We start from the raw sequence: 23,896 nt of genomic DNA, 5'->3' as shown, positions 1-23,896 counted from the left end.
AGTATCTGCAAATCCGAAGCAAGGGAAAGGTGACCCCAAACTGCAGAACAAAGGAAAAAGAGAATGCAAGGTGGCACAGGACAACTTGCCAAAGCTGCAAGCAAAGAACAATGCTATGAAGCTGAAGAAGGGCATGGGAAAGTGGTGTGAGTTCCATAATAGGTCCACTAACAACACAAGTGAGTGTCGGGCCAAGCAGTCATTAGTGGTTGAGCTAAAGGCATCAAAATCAAATGCATGTTCCAACTCTCTGTCAGATCCCGATAAGGGGAATGATAAAGGGAGGAAGATTATCGATGTGGAGCCCAACGCCACCATTGCCACCACGAATATCCAGAAGGAGGAACCCAGAGATCCAGAGGAGGAGGAGCTCCTCTTCCACTCCCAGATGTGGGTAAAGGGTTCCCCGCTACAGTTCGTTGTCAATAGCGAGAGCCGAAAGAACCTCATTTTGGTAGAGGTCATGAAGCGATTGGGCATATCGACCATAACACATCTACAACTGTACACCATCAGGTGGCTTCACCAAGGACAGAATATTCGCATGAGCCAACAGTTCCACCTTCCATACAACATCAAGCCCTTCACAGATGAGGTATTATGTGACGTTTCTCCCCTTGATGTTTGTGATGTATTAGTAGGCCAACCATACTTATGGAAGCAACATGTTATGTATGAGTCAAGGCCTCGTGCTATTATTGTTACTTTGGGAAATACATTGTATAGGTTACCAGAGGTAGCACCACCTATTGCCATCTCTTTAGTTACTACAAAACATTGCAGTAAGCTCATTTCCAAAACTGGGAAATTTGTTTTCTTGATGATATACCCTCAGGGAAAGAAGAAGACAGTGGCCACAACCTCTATACATGGCCCCTCTGCATGGAAACAACAAATGAACAAGGTCATGGAGGAGTACGATGACATCTTAACCTACCCCATAAGGGTGCCTCTAACTGTCAGGTCAAGCACTCCATCAATCTGACCCGAAGTACGCAGCTATCCAATGGACCAATCTATCGGCACTATGCTCTAGGAAATGACGAAATCAAGAAGCAGATTCAACAACTACTGTAGAAAGGTCACATCCATCCGAATACATCATCCTATGGGAGCCCGATCATGTTGGTACGGAAGAAGGATGAGACTTGGAGACTCTGTATTGACTATCAAGCACTGAACAAGATCACTTTCCAGAATAGGTACTCGATCCCATGGATTGATGACCTTATGGACCAACTAAAGGGGGCAAAATATTTCATCAAGATTGACTTCAATTCTAGCTATCACCAGGTACCAATAGAACCCTCTGATGTGTCTAAGACTACCTTAAAAGCCAAGGAGGGCCTTTTCGAATGGTTGGTTATGCCTTTTGGGTGGACGAATTCTCCTGCAACCTTCATGAGGTTGATGGATGCCATCTTTTGGCCCTTCACAAAATCATTTGTAGTGGTATACTTGGATGACATCATAATCTTCAGCCAGAGTTGGGAAGAGCACCTCCACCACATCTGACAGGTTCTCCAAACACTGTGGCAAGACAAGATGTGTGCCAATTTATAGAAATGCACTTTTGGGATGACCCAGGTTCAGTATCGGGGATACATTATTGATGAACAAGGGGTGCATTTGGATCGAGCAAAGATCTAGTTCATTTAGGATTGGCCAGTCCCAACCACTCTGATAGAGCTCTGTAGCTTTCTGGGTCTTGTCAATTTCTACCATAGGTTCATGTTGGGATTCTCTCATATCACTTGGCCCTTGAGTTAACTCACCAAGGCAGGAGAAAAAGCGAAATTATTCTGGTTTGAATCTCAATAGAAGGTATTCGCAGAGTTGAAACATCACCTCTGCTCTGCACCAATTCTCACTTTACTAGACTTGCAAAAACCATTTGAGATCGAGATAGATTCCTCTGACAATGCTATTGGGGTAGTCCTTACTCAACAGGGGCATCTAGTGGCATATCACAGTGAGACACTTTCAGACACAGTCCAGAAGTATCCCACTTATGACAAAGAGATGTATTCCATTGTGCAGGTCTACTGACGATGGAAGAATTATAGCTTGGGGAAGGAATCAGTCATCCACAAAGACCATTAACCCGTGCAGTTCATACAGATGCAAGGGATGTTTCAGAATGATCGCCACCAAAAGTGGTCCACATACCTGCAGCAGTTCCATTTGAATATCAAGTATAAGAAGGGTAGCACCAATAATGTTGTAGACGACATAAGTCGACAACCGATCATGGTGTTAACCACCGTACTCAAATCTTATGGGCGTGAGCTCTCTGATTGGCCACTTCTCTATAAAAGCGACCCAAAATTCAGCTACACATACCAGATGGTCTTGGAGGGTCAGCAAGTTCTAGATTTTCACCTTCAGGATGCCCTGCTATGCCACCTGGGACACCTTTGTGTTCCTTCAAGTGAGCGAGCAAAGATGATTTTGGAAGTGCACTATAGTCAAGCCGTTGGGAATTTTGGGGTCGATAAAACAGTGGCAGTACTACAAAAGTATTTCTAGTGGCTGAATCTTCAACAACATGTCGGGAAGTACATGAGATCCTGCATTGCCTGTGCCATTGCCAAACCAACCATCAAGAAGGAAGGCCTCCATACTTCGCTGCCTAGCCCTTGTCGACCTTTCAAATCCATCTCCATGGATTACATGTCAGGCCTTCCTTCTACTAAGCATGGCAACAACTGTGTTTTTTGGTCATGGACAGATTCTCGAAGATGGCCATTATGGTGGCTTGCAAGAAGAATATCACAGCAGAATCCACTTCTAAACTCTTATTTGAACAAGTGTGGGTACACTTTGGGATCCCACAGTTTATCATCTTAGATTGGGACAACAGGTTCCTCAGTGCATTTTGGTCTAGTCTCTGGTCAATTTTGGACATCAAGCTCACTAACTCCAAAGCTTTCCGTCCCCAAATTGATGGCCAAATAGAGGTTGTCAACAGGATGATCATACACATTTTGTGCATGTACAACTCAAAGCATCCATACACATGGGATGAGAGCCTTCCCAATGTCTAATGAAACTATAACCAAGCTCTCCACATCTCAACTAGCCATAATCCTTTTCTGGTGGGCTTAGGATTCCAGTCACTATGTCCCATTGATGTGGCCTTACCATTTGCAGCTACTCAGGAAGATTCGGCCCATGTCCAGTCAGAAGCTGATAAGGCAAACAACTTCATTGAATACATCCAGCATATTCGTGAGTAGGTCCATGACATTCTGGAGAAATCAAATGCCAATTACAAGCAAGGACATGATCAACATCGGGTGCCAAACAAGTCTCAGCTAGGCAACAAAGTCTGTTTACATTTGCAGAAGGAACACCTTACCGAAGCCTATCAAAAGCTTAGACCACTCTGATATGGTCCTTACACCATTACCAAGGCTATGGATGAAAATGCATTTGAGCTCAAAATTCTTCCATTCCTTGGCCTACACCCAGTGTTCAATGTGAACCACCTTCGACCATACTTCCCACCATTTCTAGACACATCAGACATTGCAGAACAACTCACACCTATAGAGTTAAATCTAGATTGCATGGAGAAAGCCACAAATGATAAGATCATGTAAATGCAGATAAAGAACACCGGACATCAAAGGATATAACTATATCAAGTTGTCAAAGCATGCCAACTCCTTCACTAGGGCAAGTGGCTCACTAGGGACCAAGTTCAGCAGAAGTTTCCTCATCTCATGGAGGAACTCAATGCAATGGGGACCATTGCTTCCTAAGGGGGGAAGAATGATCCAGGTGGATATTGGTGGCCACCCACCTATTCCACTTGGATCCCCACCATTGTTTCTTTCAGTTTTTCAGTTTCCTTATTTGTAGAACAATTTTCTATTTTGGGCAGGTTTTCGAGTCCCAAACTTCCGGAGCCGTTTTGAGGCCCTAAACGACATATTTTGGGAAAACTGGGACTAGCATGGGTCATGAATTGATGTTTCTCACTCAAAATTTGTAGTCCTCTTATAGATCTTTCTAACGAGGTATTGTGTGCATCAAATGAAGATATTATGCCAAAGTTACGACCCTGGGAAGTTGATGTACCAATTTACCCAAACGGGGCCCATAGTTTGGCACTTCATCTCCTAGGGTTAGGTTTTTGGATGCTTGGGGTTTTCCATTGTTTCTAAACAATAAATAGGCCTTCAAACCTCATTGTAACATAGTTCAGAGGCATGTAGCTGCCACATCTCTTCTCAGAGATAAGCTACCATCGCACGCGCTAGTCTTATTTCCATTCTGTTTGTAAGAATATTTTAGTATTTTATATTAATGAAATGAAGTGCTATTTCTACTACATCTTTTTATTTATGGTTATATCTGTAATTTGTTGCATTCCTATTTAAATCCGGATCAGTTCTGTCTTCAATATTCACATTATCAATCGACCATTTGATCATATCTGCATAGGGTAGTATTTTAGGCCGCGTAGCAATTCAGTGAAGAAATCAATTAGTGACATCAGAGAAGGTAGCCTCAAATGATTATGGGACATCCATTGTTGCTTTCTTGGATGCTACTACTATGGAGATTTTTCCTTCAAATAGATTATACATCGATTCCCAGGAGGAGGTACCAGAATCCAGCTTACATGTAGTGTAATAATGGAGCCATCTCTATTGATTTTAGTTAGGATTGAGTTACTACTATTTGAAAAAAATTCCCTTTTCCTTTCTCTCCTACTTTGGACGTTTTGATAGAATGCCGTTTATTAGTATTAGCCTGCATAAAGGAAACACATAGGAATGTTTTATATCTCCAAGGAATAGAGGACACACTGTTATAGAAATATATGGGCACTGCAACCCCAATCCCATATGTCAATAAACCAAGGGCTCTCAAACCCCTAAAATTGTTGTTTCATACCCTAAAGGATCAACGTCAACTGATTACATCATTTCCTAGAAGTTCTCCCTAAAAAACTGGTCAGAACTGGTCAAAACTGGACCATACAAACTGCTCCATGCTGAGGGTGCAATGCATCTCACCTACTACACACAAAGGATGCGATGCATACTAAAAATCCCTTCTGTAGGGTGCGACGAGTGAGAGAAGACAAATGGCAAAGGCAGTTTGCTAGGTGGAAACTCAAAGAATCTTCTAGAAACTGCTCATATGACACTTGCCTCTCTGAATTTGCCTAGGGATGAGTAAGAGATCATGAAATCTCTAAGTGGAACAAAGAACTATCAGTGAAATGACACTAATCAAAATCCCAGAAGCTGACTCACTCCCCTGCAAATATCTATATATGGATCCCTCATCCTAGAGATCCAAGAGGTTGGAATTTTGTAATTTCCAAGGAAGTGTTGTTGGTTTCTCTTTGGAACATTGTATTGTTGGGTGATCTAGCCTTTCATGAGGTGAAGAGGGCTTTCATGCTGGGAGGATGGCACTGGATTAGATAGCTGGGTTATAATTCTCTCTTCTACTACTTCTATCAATAAATATATTTGAGTTTTCCTCCATATACTTGTATATTTCTCAATCTTGTCTTTGTGTATGTATTTTTATTGTTAATGTACATCTGATTCTACATTTTTTATGGTTATAGATCTCTATCTTTTGATGGTATTTTGCTGCTTTGACTCTATAGGTGTTCTTTGAAGTGAGACAAGTGAGAAAGGAGTGGCGAAGCTCTATCAAAGGAGAGAGGAAACAAGAAAGGAGCCAAGAAAAAGACTGAGGCTGGTACTCTATGTTTCTCTCTCATCTATCTCTCATAAAGGAAAACATAAGTTACTTTGAATTGTTTGTTTCTAAGATAACTACCCATCTTAGTGGGACTAGCAGCTCTGAATGGACACTAGTTTTCCTAGAAACAAAATGGCGACTCCATTGGGGAGCAAATAATTTGTTTGTTTGTTACTGTTGTTTGCTTTATAAACTATAGACGGAGCCTAAAGTTAAGCCAGCTAGCCTTCGAACTGCTTTTGCTATGCAACTGCAAAGTAGATCAACGTTGTTTCAGTCAATCTCCAGGTTGGTTTATGAACTAAGCATCTGACTTGCAAACATCCTAAGTGCCTTGGTGGTAGCTCAATAACCTCACTAGATCAGCCCCTATACTTTGTGTTTACTGTCTATCATAAGCTCAGTCTAAATCCCTAAACGTAGCTACAAACTGTGGGTGAAAACCAAGCTCAGTCTCGTCCCTGGACCATCGCACTATCTGTCATTGGTAGTCTAGATGCATCTCAAATCCTATGTGCTGTAGGTGAGATGCATCCCTCTTTTCCTTAAGGACAGGTGTGATGATTGAATGAGGCTATTTTTGCCTCCATATTTTGGTTTTTTCTTCATTGTTTTTAGCTCTATTCAGTGGTTTTGTTGTCTATGATCATTATATCACTGTTGAAGCCTTCTTCCTTCACATTATTCAACCTCCATTGATAAGGAATTTTGAATGTTTTTATGTATTTTTCATCATTTATAGTCCTCCTTTGCAAACAGTAGCTTAATCGAATTGTGGTCTTTTGATTTGAAAGTGTCGCAATTGTCGTTTTCAGTCAAGAAAAAGAGTGACGTAAAGTCTTCCTCTTTTAGATAGTCGATTACACTTTTTCCATTGTATTTGATTTGAATTATCAATTCTTTGAAGTGTCAAAAACAATTTTCCATTCGAAGGAGAAAGTGTCATCTTAGTCTTCCTTTCGTTTTGAAAAGAAATTGTTAAAGTGTCGCTTTGAGGAAAAATATTTCAGATTTGTACTTAGTTTTCCTTTTGTCATTCTCACATTAAAGGATTTAAAAAAACAAATACATGCATGTGCATTTACATTTAGACTGCATGAGAAAATAGATTTAGGAAAAGTGCATTTAGTGTGTGCTCTCTACTCTTTGTTGAAAGAATCGTATTTTTCATTCCTTAGTAGCTAGGATTTTCATTGCTAAAAGAAAATAAATGATTGTTTATCATTTTAGATTGCATATTTAGGAGTTGTATATCTACATCACGCTGTGAACCTTGAAAGGGAAACTTCTTAAGAAATATAAACTATAAAATAAACCTCAATAAACATAAAAACACTTTGGAACCTAATGCACAACATCTAGAAGTCTAGGCTAGAGACGTATTCTAGCATCGTAAAGCCTGGTAACTATCGTTTTCACTGTACGTTGGGTGATTCCTCCTCTTTGATACGACAAGTTCCAGTACAGACTTATGCTCCCACGTACCGTCGAGTATATATTGGGATACCACAATAGGCTGATATCCTTTATCCTTAGGAAGTTGTGTCTGTTGCCCTATCGATTGCAATGCACTGAACATAACATTCGAGAAGATTGACTACCGTAGGTAAAGTCCTCGATAATTTCTCTATAATTTACCACCGAGGTGTATTTACAGTTTTTTGATTGGTTTGTTAGTCCCTTTGTCTAGATTTCCAAAGTAGCCAGTTTCGTTCCTTTTTAGACTCCTTAAAAGAAAAGGTCAGTCTGAGCACTTGTCACTTCAGGCTCATTAAAAATCGAAGGCTCAACCTAAAAGGGGGAAACCATGCATGATCTAGTGAAAAACCACACACAACACCATCCAAACCCAAATATTTGTGTGTCATTTGAAAAGGAGACCACTATCATCGAGATTTCCCCTGCATCCCATGGATCTTGAGAGACTAGTCTCCCCACTTGCACAATCTGGTGTCTTCAACCTCTGTCGATCATGTTGAGAGTACACCGTCAACTAGTGAAAATGAAGTCAATGGGAAAAAAGGAAGATCTAAGTTTCCTTGTAGGTTGTGTGAAGGCAATCATGCCCTCCACCATTGCCCTTCCTTGAACGAAGCTAAAAGAGTCTTGGATAACCTTCCTACTTCACCTTAGAAACTTCCTCCTAGATATAAGAAACTCTTGCCAAGTCCATTGCTAGTTGAAAATCCAACTGACACGCCTATGTTGTTGGTTGAAATGTCTATCATTGAAGGTAATCCGTCTGAGTCCACACTGGATGAAAGTCAACAGGTTGAGATGGTAGTTGACCCATTTTTGTCTTCAGAAGGTCCACCTTCAGATGATACAGTCTCCAAAGAGAATGAGAATGACACTGTTCAAATTCTTTTTGTTAACACAGAATCTGATGAACATGGGGGATATCTACCCATTCCTCTACCACAGGAGGGAAGTACTTCAGTTCAAGAGATTCATCCGACTATTTTTTCATTCCCTCCTCCAAGTAATCTAGTCGTTTCCTTTGATTGGAATCTACTAGCGAGACCCCGCCTACCATCTAATGTACCATTCTGAATCATAGTACAAGCTTACATAATGATCATGGCTGGTGCTTTCATAGATGAAGGGGCTTCTGTGAGTATCATTTCCTCAACTTCTTGGAAAGCGCTTGGTCCGCCATCGCTTCTGCCTGAGATTCAAAATCTGTCAGGCTTCGATAAAGGAACCAGTCGACCATTAGGGATCCTTCCAAATTTTCTTATAACTTTGAGAAGGAAAGTCATTCATCTGAACGTGATGGTAGTCCAAGGGCCTCTAGATTACAATCTACTCCATGGGCGTGACTACATTTATAGCATGGGATCTATTGTTTCCTCACTCTTTTGGGTGATGTGTTTCCCGTATGAAGGAAGAATGGTCCAACTCATTGACCAACCTTCATTCCCTGGTTCAAACATGGCTACTAGTCAAATTCCATACCTAAATGGTATTTTTGCATAAGGAATGTCTCATCAACCTCCACCCTGTCCACTTGATGATCGCGAGTGATTCGGTGAATGTGACAAACCTAGGGAGCATGCGCCCTGGTCTGCTTCGGTAGGAAAACCCTAGATATAAGGTAGGTTTCCTCATAGGATATATGACTAGTCTAACACACCCGTCCATTTAGGATATGGGATCAGTCTGGAATAGGAATTCCTCGTCGAAGGTTATGTGATTGGCAGTGGATCCACACCTTTCACCTTTGTCTATTTTGATGGACAAAGCCAAAGAAGTTTTTTGTCTGCAATGTGGACAAAACAACATTTCTTTAATGAAAGAACTTCCATATGGTAACCTAGAAACTTTACTTTTCTTTATACCTAGGGGTATGCAAACATTTTTTATGCAAGTGAAAAGCGACCAGCGTAACTCTAACCCCGTAATTTTTACTAACTTCAACTGCTTAAGTTAGGTGATTGGTCTGATCCACCATTCATCTTTGTCAGGACCAGTGGTGACAAGCCTAGCCAAGGAAAATTTTTGTACGAAACTATCCTACCTAACCTCGGTAGTTCATTAACCCTTAGGACAGTAGTTGTTCATTCCTAGCCTGCATACAAAAGGCTCCGGAGCAAAGTTTCGCATCGGGCAAGATCCCTAAAAAATGAACCTACTGATGAGAGACATCCTTAATAGATGATTAGTACAAGCAATGTTTCCGCAAAGTTCAAGATTGTTAAAAAATAAACCTAGCAATGAGCATATGTCCCTCCAGAGTTCAAGCTCATTAAAAAATGAACCTACGTTTGGTAAATAACCTTTATGATCACATTGCTATCAACTTTTGAGCCTTGGTCATGTTCTTACCATCACCTCCACCTTTTTAGCTGATCATACACCTCCACTTGATTGTTTACCCTTTTGAGGAACAACTGCGATCAATGATTCTATTAGCCACCTTCTTTACACTGTCATGATTGAAAAGTTCCAAATTTACCTGGAACTAGTTGCTATCCGAAAAAATCACTCGTTCCTAAAAAAAAAGTCTCCTTTAAGCTCGTTTTAGACTCGTAAAATATGAAAAGATTGCCGAGAAATTGGCCTCTCCAGCTCGTTAAAGTGATTGGAAGTTCCATCCCTCCTCTATATTTTAATCTTTTTGGACCTAAGGGATCATTACACAAAAACATTGAGCGATTGTCTTGTTTGGCTCACTAAAACTATCGAAAAATCATCCCTTTCATATTATTTTATACTTTCTCAGACTTAAGGGATTATACTACGAAAAAGGACTGCTGGAATTTCCTTTCCATCTCTTTTCAGAATCTCTAAAATTGAAAAGGACCGAGTTATCTTTGTCGTTAAACTTGTTAAAACAATAGCGACAAACTTGTCCATACGAACAAGAGTGAGTTTCACTGTCGCTAGGCTCTCTAAAACATAGCGACAGGTTTGCCCGAAGGGAAAATGATAGAACAAGCATATGTTATCCTCCTCAAGCTTGATAGAAATAAAGACGTACTGGTTAGTAATGATTGGGGAAAAAGGGAAAAAAACTTGAATAACTTCATTGGTAGCAAGTCGCTCTTGAACATGACACTTTCACTCCATCACCATGATTGAGTCGGGTTGGGTTATTTCATTCACCGATCATATCACCATTGGTCCTCCATACCATCCATTTTTGGGGTTAATGCTACCAATCCATTCTAGCGTCACCAATATGTTCAAGAGAAGTCGCTCAGAGAATCATCAACCTAGCTAACACCTCATCCACTGCAATACCTTCATGCTCCATTTTTCATGACCGCCACCCTGAACCTTGTATCATCAGATCGTTTTCACCTCCACAAAATCATTTGCTCCGTTCCATGTCATAGATGTGGGATTCATTAAGGCCCCCTATGACGCGTCACTTCTTGTCGACATCAGCTCATTATCCAAGAAGTCGACTTAGGAACAACCGTTTCAGTACTTTGAAGCTTGCATGCCTCAATGGCAAGTTTCTCACTTTCGGCGATAGGTTTACATCAATGGCATTCAACTAAAAGATTTTATGTGGTGTTTGACATCGACTCATGTATTCACACCACATGAATTGTACTGCAGTACCTTGAGGGTCATTATCATTATCGGTGATTCCTCTCATGCAAGTTAACAACTTACATCATTGGCTGGTAATCAGGCAATGTCTTTCCATCTTCGACACCAAAACATCTTTTCACATGGATTGACTTGTACATTGGGCGAAGATTGAACAAGTTTGAAGACTCTGGATCTAGTTTCATCCATCCGGGCTGCGATATATTCAGGAAAATAAAAACATCAAATGTACTCCATAGCTACACAGATAATCATCCAAGCTAAGGGATGATGGCTCTACCAGAATCATCAGTCTGCCACACAGACGGTTGTTTGTCCTATGTACATAAAAATGAATTTATAAAGCTGAGCATGGGAATGCTCGCCTCAGCTAGATCATGAAAATATTATGAAGATAATGTATTGTATTGTATCTTATTACAGGTCACCTTCCAGTTCGAAAAACCTCGGATCCTCATGATAAAGCATTTCACCCGACATTAGAAGATTTATGACCTCATGCTTTAGGGGGCAACTGTTATAGGCATATTTTGGCACTGCAACCCAATCACATATGTCGATAAACCAAGAGCTCTCAAACCCCTAAAAGTGTTTTTTCATACCCTAAAGGATCAAGGTCAACTGATTACATCATTTCCTAGAAGTTCTCCCTAAAAACTACTTAGAACTGGTCAAAACTGGACCATATAGACTGCTCCATGCTGAGGGTGTGATGCATCTCACCTACTACATACAAAGGGTGTGATGCATACTGAAAATCCCTTCTGTAGGGTGCGATGAGTGAGTGTAGACAAATGGCAGAGACAGTTTTCTAGGTGGAAACTCAGAGAATCTTCTAGAAACTACTCATATGACACTTACCTCTCTGAATTCGCCCAGGGATGAGTAAGAGATCATGAAATCTCTAAGTGGAACCAAGAACTATCAGTGAAATGACACTAATTAAAATCCCAGAAGCTAACTCACTCCCCTGAAAATATCTATATATGGATCCCTCATCTTAGAGATCCATGAGGTTGGAATTTTGTAATTTGTAAGGAAGTGTTGTTGGTTTCTCTTTGAGACATTGTATTGTTGCCATTATGATGCATGTGTTTTACTTGATGGCAACCCACTCGTAGAAGAAACAACTCACTTATATATAACTAGATGAATCTACAGAAGAGATATCAGATGTGAAAAAATACATGGGATGCAGGACAACTTAAAGTTCTCAGATGACAGTTCTCAGTATGACAAGTTAGCTTTGCCATCAAGTCCAAAGGGGGAGATTGTTGGCATTATGATACAAGTGTTTTCCTTGATGGAAACTCACACAGATGATATATCATAGTGTAGCAGATCAGTAGCAAAGATTTGATGATCAAACTACAAAGAATGAAGAAAGAAGAGTATATATGCAAGTTCAGAGTATATATGCAAGTTCAGAGTATATACACAGGTTCACTATATACCAAGTAGGGTATACACACAGGTTATATGCAGGTTCACTATGTACCAAGTCGCGTATATATGCAGGTTCGCTATATACCAAGTAGGGTATACACGCAGATTCTCTATATACAAAGACACGTATACATGCGGGATTGCTGATCAAAAGTCACGTATGCGTATGCACGCACTTTCATGCATGGAAAAGCGCGTACATGTGGGAAAGCTTATTTTTGGGTCCGTGGTATTTAAACCTATGGTTTTGGTACTTGGTATTGCGTCCGAAGTATTGAACCCAAGTATTAGGAACCTAGTATTGGTTCTCAATGGTTTTGGACCATGGTATTGAGTAAGGCCTAAGACTATAAAAGGAGAACAAGATCATTAGGCAATTGTATTGAGAAAGTCTTGAATATTTGATGAAGTATGAGATCAAGTATGCAGGTTATGTGTTGAGGATGCATTATTTGATTTCAGCTAAGGAGGAATCTCACTGGTTGATGGAGAACAAGATCTAAGGATAGATCAGGATCAAATGGTTTGAAATGAACTATCTCTATATGGTTGATTATGCTTATTCTAGATCTGTATATTGACGCATGTAATGTTCTGAACTGGGTATAATTTAAGTTTGAAATAGCTACAAGTCATGATTGAATATTTATAGATCTGTACGCGGGTTGGCTTTGGTGAAAGCGCATATGTACGCGGGTTTGATTCATCGTAGTAGCGTATACAGTATGAAGTATGATATTTGAAGTTGCAGTTGGATCTGATTGTCATTACAGAGTTCTGTTTTCTGCTCTGTGTTCTCGTGACTATGTTTTTGACAGGGTTTTTAGTGTTTCAGTGATTCAGAGATTGATTATTGATTTTGTGCTTCAATGTTGTTGATGGGTCCAGTATGAAAATTGGATGAAATGTGGCCTTCAGATTATGGTGTTGTGCTTCAGGAGTATCCAGTCTGAAAATGTATGAAATGTGGTCCCTGGAGGATGAAAGGAGATTGTAGGCCGGTGCCTACGTACTAGTACATCAGCTAGTACAAGAGCAGAGGGGGTGGTAGCTCCTTTATAGTAGCAGCTAGAGAACGAGTGAAGATAGGAGCATTCAGTAGGCAGGCACCTACATACTAGTAAATGGATCAGCTAGTACAAGAGCTAAGAGGTTTGTAGCTCCCATCCAGGAGAATCTGGAAAACGAGAGAGGGTTGTAGCTCTCTGTAGGTAGAAGCGTGCGTACTGGTATAAGACTGCACCATTACAGAACTATTGTAAAATGAAGTTTCTTATTAAAAGAAGATAGAGATGACTTGCAGCAGGTGGTTTTCATCCACATTGGGTTTCCACCTTATATCATAGTGTTCATGTGTGCTTCTTGTGTGTGATGATCTGTTCTGTTTTACTGCACCTGCTTAATGTACATATGGTTAATGATGTTCTGATGCACTAACTAAAGGTCAACATTTAATGGATTAACTGAATCATAAGTATTCTATATATATGCTAGTTGCATTAGACACAGTTGTGTATACGCGCGGGTTCCCTTAATTGAAGTAGCGTATATGTATCTAAGTATGGAAATGAACAAGTTTTATTTATTTGATAATACTGATTCACCCCCCTCTCAGTATTAGTTCCAATATTTCATGAGGTGAAGAGGGCTTTCATGCTGGGAGGATGGCACTAGATCAGACAACTGGCTTGTAATCCTCTCTTCTACTACTATCAATAAAGCTATTTTAGTTTTCCTCCATATACTTGTATATTTCTAAATCTTGTATTTGTGTATGCATTTGTTTGGTTAATGTAAATCGGATTCTACATTGTTTATGGTTATAGATCTCTATGCTTTGATGATATTTTGCTGCTTTGACTCTACAGGTGTTCTTTGAAGCGGGACAATTGAGAAAGGAGTGGCGGAGCTCTATCAGAGGAGAGAGGAAACAAGCAAGGAGCCAAGCGAAAGACTGAGGTTAGTACTCTCTGTTTCTCTCTCATCTATCTCTCATAAAGGAAAACACAAGTTACTTTGAATTGTTTGCTTCTAAGATAGCTATCTGTCTTAGTGGGAGTAGCAGCTCTTAATGGACACTAGTTTTCTTGGAAACACACGCGAGATAAATATATATGTTTCAAATGAAAACCTGCTAATTAAATCAATTTCGTAAAACAAGCGACATTAAAAGCTTTAGATTTAAAATTTAATTGAAATATAAGTACATACGAATCCTCATTAAGTGGATCTTAGTTAGCAATTTTGCATCAAAAATCTACTTTGGAAGTATTTCATTTGGAGTGAAACTGTGATGTGCGATTTGGGGTATGCAATATCGCATATATCACATCGGAGATAAGGAATCGTTTATTTTCTATTGCAACATAGAAATATATGAGTTAATAAAGAGTCGAAAGGGATGTGTGATTCATGATCTGCGATCTTTGATGATGACGTGTCTTCGTGATGGGTCAGATGAAGCTTTATGCGAGGGAGAGCATTTTCCTTTATTTTCTTTCGTTTTATTCAGATAAGCTTTATTTGTGAAGGATATTTCACATTGCATCATTTGATATGGGATATTATCGCGGCCTTTAAACATTTGTGTTTGGCAATTATATGTTAAAAGTAAACCTAACTTATTTAACTAGGGCTTAAACCTAAAAGATAATTGAAAAATGACATATTTTGGGTTTTATGGAGTTTTTTTAAATCATAAATTTATTATTATTATTTATTATGAAATTTAAAGCAAAAATTAAGAGGGTCCTCATTATTTGAATGTTATAACTATAAATAATAGGAGATTGTTGGGTACCACAATAATTGGCAATTCACTGGAAGAACCAGTTATCTCTAACAATCTATAAAATGTACATTTAAACTTAAAATTAAAGATCCTAAGGAAATAAAAAACATTTTGAAAATGAGATAAATAAAATTACTCTGAAGAAAAAGTTTCATTTAATTGTAAGGTTCCTTACAATTTTTATAGATAAAGAACTTAATCATCCTAAGCAGTCCTTAATTAGTAATAAGGATAAAGCAAAATAATATTTGAAACTTACTTTTTGGTGAAATTATTTTTTCATAGATAGAGCCACTGCTGCCAGCAGGTGTCCATAGCCTCGACAGGGTTATCTTTCACGAAATGGCGAACGAGTATCCCATCCATGTTTGTAAATCTTTAGAGGTAATTTTGAGGATTCATTTTACTTTTCAAGGATATTTAGAAGCCACTGTCTTGGTTTGGTGGGAAGATAATGACAGTGTCATTCACAAGTTATAATTGAATTGAAAAATCTATCTTGTGATGAGCCTCCTTGTCTTATGTTTTTTTAGTTTTTTTAAAGTAGAAGCCACTATCCTGGTTTGGTGTCCAGTAATGATAATGTCAACTTGTTATTTCCTTATGATCATGGTAAGTAAGCTTGTGATGGGACTTCTTATATTCTAAGTTTCCTATCTTTTTGAATTACACTCTAAAAAATACATGAAAAATGAGTGGGGAGGTCCACCTACTCCTTAAGAGTAATGGATGACAATTGAAGTTAAACATGATACGATTTCAAAATAGCCTTTTACTTTTTAAAGGAACATTTCTTGAGTGATTATAAATAATGGAATATTTTATGAAGTTTGAAGTGATAAGGATTTAACATTTTAATGTATAAAAATTTCAGAGTTTTAAAGGATTTATCTAATCTTCAATTCTGAAATTACTTCTCTTCAAATAGAAATCTTTCAAGGTCAAAGTCATAAATAAATAGATATCTTAATGAAATCCAATAATGTGATACTCGATATTATTTATAACAAAAAAAACATGGGGATATTCATATAATACAGTAGAACGAAATTCCTACAAAAATAATTGTTTGAGGATTAGTCCATTGACAGGAAGATCTTCCCTCTCACCTTGTACATCTTGTAAAACAAAAGTTGATGGACCTAACTGCTCAATGATTTGGAATGGTCCAAGCCACAATTTATGAAATTTGGTGTGCTTACATTTTTCCTCACGTGCCTTGTCCCATTTCAAAAGTAAGTCACCAATTTGATAAGATTTTTTGCTATCTAAGCCTACATCAAAGGAATATTTTACTAACTATTGGTGATGTGCATGGGTTTGTTTATCCTTTTCCCTTTCTTCTTCTAATTTTATAATTTGAGACATTCTTAGTTGTATAGAAGAGGAGATTTGTTCTTCAATAAATTGTACTAAGGCCAATGAAGGAAGAGCTAGATTGGGAGGGAGAATAGCTTATTTTCCATATACTAAATTGAAAGGTGTAGTTCTGATAGAATCTTTCATAGTTATCCTATTAACCCATAAGGAAAACAACATAGATTTATGCCAATTCTTTTGCCTTTGATCAACTGTTCGCTTCATAATCCTAATGAGATTTTTATCAGTGGATTCTGCTTAGCCATTTCCTTGAGGATGGTAATTAGAAGAGTATTTTAGCTTAACTACTCTTTTTAATGCAAACTCAGTCATACTATTTCATGAGAAATAAGATGCATTGTTAATATGGGTGCATTATGTAAGGAAAATCTGGTAATAATAAATTGATCAATGAATTCAATAATGTTATCAAAATTAGCTACCTTTTTTGGAATTTCTTCTACCCACTTTGTGAAATAATATATGGCAGTGAGGATGAACTTATGATTCTCAGAAGAGTGAGTAATGATATCACCTATTATGTCTAGTCCCATTTTTCGAAAGGTTGTTCAATGTTGACTGGATGGAGTGGTAGGGCTGGTTTCCTTTATCTTCCAACAACGGTTTGGAAAAGATTGCATTTGCTCAAATATGAATGTGTATCTTTGAACAATGTTGACCAATAATATCCAACATGAAGGATTTTATGTGCAGTAGTATCTCCTCCAAAATGTCCTCCAACTAGCTAATCATGGAGGTCTTGCAAAACTTTTGATGCCTCAAATTTTTGTACGCATCATAATAAAATAGAGGTATAATTTCTTTTGAATAACACACCATCAATGATTTCATACTACTTTTCTTTAAGTATTAGATCCATTTTTCTTTTATGATTAAGTTCTGGTGGAGCATAACAATTCTTTAAATAAATAAATAAAAGATTAACATATTGGGATTCAGTGTTAGTAAGACATACCTCAAATATATGAACTGTATTACCTGAATCTTCATTTGCTAAAGTATTTGAGGCTCTAGGGATTAGTCTACAAAAACTTTGTCCTCTAACAATTTTAGCAGGTTTAATGTCAAGATCATATTCTTGTAGAGCTATTACCGAGTTTTCCCTTTTCTCTCCTAACTCTTTCTGTAAAAGTAATTGCCTCACTCTAAGAATGGCACAATAAATTTTGTATGAGATTTTAGTAGAAAAAGTATGAAATGTTTGATAGTCTTGAAGACTTCGAAGGCCCATTTTTCTACTTCAGAATAATTTATTTCTTCTCCTTGAAAATTTGAACAAAAGAAAGAGATAGGTGCTTCTATATTTTGATCATTGATTTGTGTTAGCACTACGATATAAGATAATTCAGAAGAAAAAGTATACAAAATAAAAGGATCAGAAAAATTGGGAGTGGTTAAAGAGGGAGCATCAATTATAGATTGTTTGATTGCTTGAAAGGATTCCCTTTCATTATTTCCCCACTTAAAAACATATTTTTCTTGATTATGATCTGCAAAGGTAAAATAATTTGGGAAAAATCAGGAACAAATCTCTTTACAAAATTAATTTTTCCTAAAAGAGATTGCATCGATTTTTTGTTATGGGGCAAAGGTGTATCCAAAATAGCCTTAATTCTAACTAGATCTATACAAATTCCTTCTTTAGAGACAATGAACCCTAGATGTTTTCCTTCACTTAAAGCAAAGTAGGACTTTTTAGGATTAAGAGAAATCCCATATCTTTTGCATCTCTAAAATATTTGTTTCAGGGAATCACAGTGGTTGTTTCTCTTCTTAGAATATATGGTAATGGAATCCAAATAAACAACAATTATTTTGTTAATCAGACCTTTAAAAGCGATGTCCATAGAACTTCGAAAAGTAGCTCCTATGTTTATTAATCTGAAAGGAATTTTCTGATATGCATAATTTCCCCATTTAGTTCTAAATGTAGTCTTTAATATATCATCTAGATGGACAAGTACTTGATTGTATCCTAAAAAACCATCAAGAAAGGACATAAGTTTAGAACCGGTGACTCACTACAAGATTTGTTCCATAGGTGGTAAAGGAAAATTGTCTTTTTCACAGACTTTATTCAGATTATGAAAATATATACAAATCCTAATGTCACCATTCTTCTTCTTGACTCGTACTAAATTAGATACCCACTTGGAGTGCCTTACTAAAAAACAATTTTTTCGTTAAGGAGCTTATTCAGTTCTTTTTTATTTGATTCTCCAAATTTGGATTAATCTTTTTTAATTTCTGTTGAACATGATTGACATTAGGCATCATTGGGATGGTGTGTTGGAGGATGGAAGTATCATAGGTCTTTAAATATTCATAATTCCAAGAAAACACACCTTTATATTTCTTCAAGAGACGAATGAAAGCTAATCTCTCATCAGGGGAATGACCTAGACATAAATTGACATTTTGAGGTTTAGATTTAGATCCAATGTTTACTAATTCAAACCTCAATGTTGAACTTTGAAGTTTACAATTAGATACTTTCTTGAATCTATCTTTTATATCGTAAAGGTTTTCAAGTCTGACCACATACATGGGAAGAGAATTACCTTCATTTACATGTTTCATTTGTCTATCATGTTCATCTTCATCAATTATTTGATCAGAATATGATTCTTCAGATGTTAAGAAACTTAATATATCTCCATCATTGTTAAGCACACGTCAATTTATAATGTTATTATGAATGGAAGGGAAAAAAATCAATTCAATCAAAAATCGATCTGGACTGAAATATTCAGGTGGGATTATTTTAGATGCAACATTGGCTAATAAATCAGCATTGGCATTTTGAAGTCTAGGGATTGGAGAAATATCAAAAGCCAAGAAATGTGAAGTAAGATATTGAGCTACAATTTCATAATGTTTGAAATTATTGGAGATGCAATGAATAGTATTTCTTACCTATTTGATAACAATTTTTGAATCTCAAAACACTTGAAGATACTAGACTTAATGAGATATTTCTTTGTACAAGCCTTTAACCATAGCTTCATACTCAACAACATTGTTTGTACATTCAAACTCTAATCAACAAGTTAGCATTGTTCTTTCTATAGCATGACTAATTAGGACGCATCCTGCTCCAGCACCATCATTAGATCTAGATCCCTCAAAATATAAAGTCCAAAACAAAGATTTAATTGAAGGTTTATCTACAAAATTTACACACTTGGATAAATCTGTTTGTGAATAGTTTTCAATTTTCCAAGTGACAGAATTAACTGAGAAAGGTGATTTTTGAGCTCTGAAGTTACCCCAAAAAGACTCTGAGAAATAATTCCCAAGAATATTACTAGTGAATATGACTACTTCGTTTTCTCCATCTAGATTTTTTATTGAATATTTGATATATTTTTCGCAGTCTAGTTGGATTTGATTTGATTTTCCATTATATGGAAACCACATATGAGACTAGTCTGTAGAAAAGTAACTGTGTAATTTTTCAGACCAACATCTACTTAGGATTAAACCATAGAAATCAGGGATATCAGCAACTAGAATGTCAATGATTTGAAACACTTAAGGATTAGAAGATAGTCTAATGAGGACAGAGTTTATTTCTCCTAATACTCTAACTTTTGTTCTACCGATTTTCACTATATGAACAACTAACTTGGGGAGAAATATTCAATTTTGAGAAAACTGAATGGGCCATTACATTTTATGATGCTCTAGAATCAACTAAGCAATTGTGGACATTCTTATTGAAGAGTTCAAAAGTAAAAAAAAATGGGGGAGTGTGAGAATTTGATCTGTCTCCGATCAAGATAGCATATGTGGAAGCGATTTTCTCTGTAGAATTAGTAAGAGGATTACCTATTCGTCGAGAAACTTTAGAAGTGACATCATCTAGTAAAGGAGATGCATTTAATTCATTAAGAAGATACCTCTGTTGTTTTAGTTTTGATACTTCATATAAGGAAATGTTAGCTTTAAATTTCTTCATATCTTCCACTATATTATACTCAACGCTATCAAAGAAAACTAAATTGTTTGATGTAGATGGAGGAGTAGAAAAGGAAGAAGGGGCTGGTTTGTTGATGTCCTTGCTTTTAGTAGAAAAATTAGAAGTTTTTGTTTCTGGATTGGTAGGGAAGAATCTAGTGGTCCTTTACTTCTTGTGCTTACAGGTAAGGCTTTTTGTTCTTCTGCATTCTCAGAAGTAGGGAGGATAAAGTCCCAAAGCCCATGAAATTCTACAAATGCTTCATCTTGAGAATCCTCAGCATACATAGCTATTTCTTCTTCATCATCATCTTCATATGATTATGCATTCAACATGACATTGGGGGGTTTGGAGGCCAAATTCTGAGTTTTCTTAAAGGCTATGAAAGGTTTCTTTGAAGATTCAGCCACTTGTTTTTTAATCTTGACCATCTCATTGGACATATTCTTGAGGACTTTTTGTATTCCTTTGAGATCAAAAGGATCTTTTGGATTTTTCTCCTTTGGCTCATATTTAAATGTAACTATCTTGGCTTTTCTTTCATCCTATGTAGTTCTTTTTTGTAAAGAAAGTATCCTTTTCTCAATTGTTAATGCTTCTTTCATGTTTTCTACTAGAGTCGTTTTATTAGCCCTATTGAAAAAAATTGCGATACTTCAAGGTAAGGCAGATATATACCACTCATTTTGTACATAAACTATAGGTTTGGATGTATCTGAGATTTTATTCAAGAGTTTGTCAAATCTAGAATTAAAATCCTTCATTTTTTCATTGGGACTGGCTTTAAGATTGGAGAGATCATTAATCGAAGTAACAGTAGTGCGACCATCACCAAACTTAGTTAAAAAAAATTCTTCAAATATGTCCCAACTAGTAATAGACCTTGGTGGTAATGAAAAATACCATGAACTTGTAGATCCTTCAAAAGTGTATGGAAAAAATCTTACTACACAGTTCTCTTCAACTACTCCATTCAGATTAATGGCTAACATATAATTGTGGAGATGTTATTCCGCTCATAATCCATCATCAAGATTAGATTTTGGTAGCCATATTTCAGGATGTTTAGGTAGAGGATGAAGAGGTGTTTGAATTTTTACAACTCCAGTATTTTACCATAGTCTAACTGGTGGGGGTGGTGGGGGTGGATTTTGAAGAATTCCTGCGATTATTGGAGTTTGCATAACGATGGACGTACAAGGTGATTGTGTGGAAGAACTGGAAGATTTTGTATTAATGCTAGATGAACTAGCACTAGTACTTTGAGAAGAAAGGGTATGAACAAGAGGATTGATTGGAGGGAATGTATGGAATGAATGTGTTTGTGGAGGTGAGTTTGAAGATATCTCACTAGTGGATGTTTGTGACTCAGATTTCTAGGTCTTCTTTTGGAAATAAGGAAGAGGAAACTCGAATTGAGTAACTCCAAGATTTTCGCTTTGAGAACATGTTAAAAACTGAGTATGCTGGAAGTATGAGGATACACTATTTTGGGATTGGGTCCCCAGGGGTAGAATTGAATTAATCTAGTCACTTTTTGTAAAGAATTTTCTAAAGAATGTAAAAGTCTCCACAAAATATGGATCGAATCACGTAGCTAGTCAAGAGTCACAGGGGCCTTAGCCCCTTGTTTGGGTAAGTGACTGGTGGTTTTGAAGACTCACCCATGAGCTGGGGGACATGGTATTGTATTAGAAAGGCTATAAATAGATGAGTCTTAGTGAAGGATAATGATATAGAGAGGAAGGAATGAATGAATGATCTTGTAAGGGTCTGATAGACAGGAAGGTCTGTTCTTGTCATTAAGCGAAGGAAACTCTCTGCAGCTGAGTGTGCAGAGGCCTGGAAGAGTCCACAACTCAGTGCGTGCACCCCTGCGGTTGAGTGCACAAGGTAGTCGAAGTCTGTACTGGAAAGATTCTAATGAATAAAGACTAATTTTGGGGTGGAAATAATTGCATCTATCTATTTAAATGTTATGTCACTTTCAATGTTGTTTCTATAATTTAATGTGTTTTCTCCATGTGAATCAGTTTAATTGAACATGTTTATTCTTAACAAGATGATTGAATGATATTCGTGAATATCTAAATCTATTCTAGGTTAGTTTTAGATAAGGAAGATGGGTCTACGTGATGACAGGTCTAGATCTCAGACACCCTAGAAGACCTGTACAGTTGTGCAAAAGCAGCAGACATATCCTGATAGGGCCAAAATTAGGTGTTTTAATTCTATCAGAAGGGTAGATCTGCACGGAAGTAGGTCCAAGGCACTGAAAAGACATCACACTAGTCTTTGGATGCAGAAACTTGGTTCTTGCATCCCCCAATACTACTTCGAGTGAGACTACAACCTGCGCTACGTAGGTTGTTGCCGAAAGGGCCAACAATGTAGGTTTTTGTTGGTTGGCACAACTAACTTCAAACCTGTGTTAGGACCCCTTAAAACAAAAAATGGTTCTATTTCTGGGACTAGGATCTACTTAAGAGATTTGTGATGTTGCATCATTAAAATCTAACTAAGAAAGAGATTGAAAAGTGGTTAGATCAGAAGATTCATGAGTTTGTGGCTCAAGAAAACAGGAATCCCCACTTGTCAAATGCAGATTGGTTGAATAGATATATGTATATAGAGGTACGCGAAGTTTTATTTTGCACTTTTTCATGCGAATTATATGAGTGGTTAGCTAAATTGCCAGATGGTGAAGGGAGGTGGAATCTCAATGGTCCTATAGTGTGGACTCCAGAATTAGTGCAATGACTAGAGGAATTTGAAAAGAATATCGTGCGGGTTGTTGATCATTGGCTTGATTAGATTTTGGGAGGATTTGTTACTAAATTTTCAGTTGACACATCAGTTAGATAAAGCGAAGTGAAGTGACGATCCTTCAAAGGACCGCGAGGTAAGTACTTAAGGTCATTGAATACTTGGATTAATATGCTATTATGTGAAAAGTGGGTAATTCCATTACCTTAATATTCAAAGCTATGTGAAGTGAAAGATTCTTTAGAAGAAGTGATAAATCAGGTCCAGAGTATAGTCCATTGATTGAACCCCCTTCAAGCAACGATAAAGAAATGAGTCAAGGTACGTTGGACAACATAGTACAATTGATTAAGCAACACTTCTTGAAGACACATCATTCCACCTCTACCTCCACCTCCATTGCATACACATTCTCCTAAAAATCCACCTCCACATCCACCATTCATCATGGGAAACACAATGAAGATGCCGATTTTTAAAGGAACATGCTGTGAAGACCGCGGAGAATTTTGGTTTCTTACAAGAGCTATGTGGACAGTGCAACAGATTTCTGATGAAAATATTAAGAAAGCATATTTTGTTACTGCCTTGCAGGAATGCGTGCTAACCTAGTACGTTAAGTATTTCACGTATAAACGCAACATGTCGGTTGTAGATACCCATCTATATTTGAATATCGAGTTGAGTAGGCCTATGTCAGAGGGGAAGTTAGTAATTGAATTCAAGGAGATTCAAATGAGAATCGACGAGAC

This window comes from Pinus tabuliformis, chromosome 9 (assembly GCF_031772625.1).
Source record: "Pinus tabuliformis cultivar Carrire ecotype Pingquan chromosome 9, CPIR1, whole genome shotgun sequence".
Classification (NCBI taxonomy): Eukaryota; Viridiplantae; Streptophyta; class Pinopsida; order Pinales; family Pinaceae; genus Pinus; species Pinus tabuliformis.
This window is presented reverse-complemented; position numbering follows the sequence as displayed.